The sequence below is a fragment of the Penaeus monodon genome, chromosome 41 (genome assembly GCF_015228065.2).
Source record: "Penaeus monodon isolate SGIC_2016 chromosome 41, NSTDA_Pmon_1, whole genome shotgun sequence".
NCBI lineage: Eukaryota > Metazoa > Arthropoda > Malacostraca > Decapoda > Penaeidae > Penaeus > Penaeus monodon.
The window spans coordinates 8,599,283-8,602,730 of NC_051426.1; positions in this window are offsets into that span (position 1 = coordinate 8,599,283).

Here is a 3,448-nt window from a genome sequence, read left to right on the forward strand (position 1 = left end):
CAAACATTACTTGGGTAACTCGTTTTTCGTTCCCCCCATTCCTTTCACTCTCTCTCTCTCTCCCCCTCCTCCCCTCCCTCACTCTCTCTTCTTTTTCTCTCTCTCTCCTCTCTCTCTCTCTCTCTTCCTTTCTTTCTTTCTCTCTCCTTTTCCCCTTTTCTCTCTCTCTCTCATCCATCATCAAATACACACAATAAGTGGTGTGTTTTAAATAAAATTTTTTTAAAAAGATATTAGAATTGTTTGACAGAGATTTTGGGTAAAATTAGCAACTAAATTCTCATAACTTTTAAACCCCCATTTAAACCAAAAAATCAATAAGTAGGTGGCAAAGCACTCTTGGTACCACGATTTAAAAATCAAATCACAGGGCTGTTACGTCACCGGGGTTTAAACTTTAAAAAGTCTAAGCACACCCACCCCTCCGGCCCAAAAAAAAAACCCCTCATTCACCAGAATCCGAGTCATTTTACGTGTAAAGTCTGGGCAATTTTTCGAGAAAAATTTCGTTCAACGTCGTCACTTTAACAGCTTTGCCTCGCGCGAGCCCCTCCCCAATCGGTCACTCCTTTCTTCAAGTGAGCGTCGAATGAACCTCTCAACGACACATGCTAATATGGGCAAAAGGGTCTCAAAATAACATGTCTTAGAAATCCCGGTGTAAGGGCACAAATATTCGTTTTTGTTCGGAAAAGTTGTTCATGATCTGTTGTGTCCGTTGTTGAGTGGTGTATATATTATATATATATATAAAATAATAATAAGATATGTGTGTATGTGTGGTGGTGGTGTTTGTGTGTGTGTGTGTTGTGTGTGTGTGGTGGTGTGTGTGTGTTGTGTTGGTTTTGGGGTGTGTGTGTGTGTTTGTGTGGTGTGTGGTTGTCTTGGGGGTGTCCTGTGTGTGTGTGTGTGGTATATATAATTTTTATATAAAAAAAAAAGAAAAACAAAAAAAAAAAAAAAAACACACAACACCACACACACAACACAATTCCCCCTTTTTTTTTTTTTTTCCCCCCCTTTTTTTTTTTTTCCCCCCCTTTTTTCCCCCCCCCCTTTTTTTTCCCCTTTTTTTTTTTTTTTTTTTTTTTTTTTTTTTTTCCCCCTTTTTTTTTTCCCCAAAAAAAATTTAAAAAAAAAAAATTTTAAAAAATAAAAAAATTTTAAAATTTTTTTTAAAGGAAAATAAATTTTTTTTTTTATAAAAAAAAAATTAAAAAAAAAAAAACCCCCCCCCCTTTTTAAATCCAAAGGGGAAAAAATTTTTTTTTAACAAATTTCCCCCGGGAAAAAATTTGGGGCACCCCCAAAAACCCGGAAAACCCCAAAAAAAAATTTTTTTCAAGGGTTTAATTAAAATTTTTCCCCCCCCTTTAAAAATTTTTTTTTTGGGGGTTGGGAAAAAAAGGGGTTTTTTGGGAAAAATTTTTAAAATTAAATTTTTTAAAAAATTTGGGGGTAAAGGGGGTTTTTGGGGTTTTTTTGGGTTTGTTTTTGGTTTTTGGGGGGTTTTTTTTGGGGGGGGGTTTTTGGGGTTTTTTTTTTTTTGTGTTGTGTTTTTTTTGGGGGGGGGTTTTTGTTTTTTAAAAAAAAAGGGGGGGGGGGGGGGGGGGTTTTTTTTTTTTTTTTTTTCCCCCCCCCCCCCCCCCAAAAAAAAAAAAAAAAAAAAAAAAATATTTTTTTAAAAAAAAAAAAAAAAAAAAAAAAAACCCCCAAAACAAACAATAAAAAAAAACAAACCCAAAAAAAAATTTTGGGGTTTAAAATTTTAAACCTTTAAAAAACCCTTGCCCTTTTTTTCCCTTTTTTTGGGGGTTTTTTGGTTTCCTTTTTTAAAAAACCCCCAAACCGGGTTTTTTGGGGGGGGGGCCAAAAAATTTTTTAAAAAAAAAAAAAAAAAAGCCCAAACCCCCTTTTTTTTTAAATTTTTTGGGGGAAAATTTTTTCCCTTTTTTTTTTAAAAAAGGGGGAAAAAATTTTGGGGAATTTTTGGGAAAAAAAAAAAAATTTTTTTTTTTGGGTAAAATTTTTTTTAAAAAAAATTTTTTTTCCCCCCTTTTTTTTTAAAAAAAAAAAAAAAACAATTTTTTAAAAAATTTTTCCTTTTTTAAAAAAAAGGGGGGAAAAAAAAAAAAAAAAGGAAAAAAAAAAGGGAAAAGGGGGGGGGAAAAGGGGAAAGGGGGGGGAAAAAAAAAGGGGCCCCAAAAAAAAAAAGGGAAAAAGGGGGAAGGAAAAAATTTTATTGTTTGGGGAAAAAAAAAAAAAAATTTTAAAAAAAGGGGAAAAATTTTGGGGGTTTTTAAAAAAAAAAAAATTTTTTTTAAAAACCCTTGAATTTTTTCCCGGGTTTTTAAAAAAAATTTTTTTTTTTCCCCCCCAAAGAAAAAATTTTTTTTTAAAAAGGGGAAAAAAAAAAGGTTTCCCCCTTTAAAAGGGGGAAAAAAAAAAACCCCCCCAAAAAACCCAAAAAAAAAACCCCCCCCCCCAAAAAAACCCCCCCCAAAACCCCCAAAAAAAAAAAAACCCCCAAAAAAAAAAAAAAAAAAACCCCCCCCCAAACCAAAAAAAAAAAACCCCCCCCCCCCCCCCCCCCCAACACCCCCCACCCCAAAAAAAAAACCAAAACAAAAACCCCCCAAAAAAAAAAAAAAAAAAAAAAAAAAATTATATATAATATATATATATATATATAAATTTTTTTATTTAAAATTATAAAAATTAAAATTTAAAAATAATAATTAACTAATTATTTTAAAAAAAAAAATTTTTATTTTAAAATTAAAATTTTTTAAACATTAAAAATTTTAAAAAAATTAAAAAATTTAATTTTTTAAAAAAATTTTTTTTTTAAAATAAATTTAAAAAATTTTTTTCAAAATTTTAATTTTTATTTTTTATTTAAAAAATTTTTATTATAATAAATTAAATTTAAAATAAAATTTTTAAATTAAATTTAAATAATTTTTTTTTTTTATTTTTAAAATTTTTTAAAATTTAATTGGGGTTTTTTTTTTTTTTTGGGGTTTGGGGGGGGTTTTTTTGGGGTTTTGTTTTTTTATTTTGGGGGGGTGTTGGGGGGGGGGGTTTTTTTTTTGGGGTTTTTCCTTTGGGGTTTTTTTGGGTTTTGGGTTTTTGGTTTTTTTTCGGGGGGGTTTTTGGGGGGGGTTGTCGTTTTTGTTTGTTTTTGGGTTGGGTTTGGGGGATTATTTTTTGTGGTTTTTTTTGGGTTTTTTGTTTTTTTTTTTTTTTTTTTTTTTTTTTTTTTTTTTTTTTTTTTTTTTTTTTGGTTTAAATAATTAAATTGGTGGGTTTTGTATTTGGGGTTTTTTTTTTAAATTTGGTTGGGTTTAAAAGGGTGTGTTGAGTTGTTGAAATTTTGGTTATTTATAAATTTTTTTAAATTTGTTTTTTTTTTATAAAATTTTTTGTGTTTTTTTTTTTTTGTTGT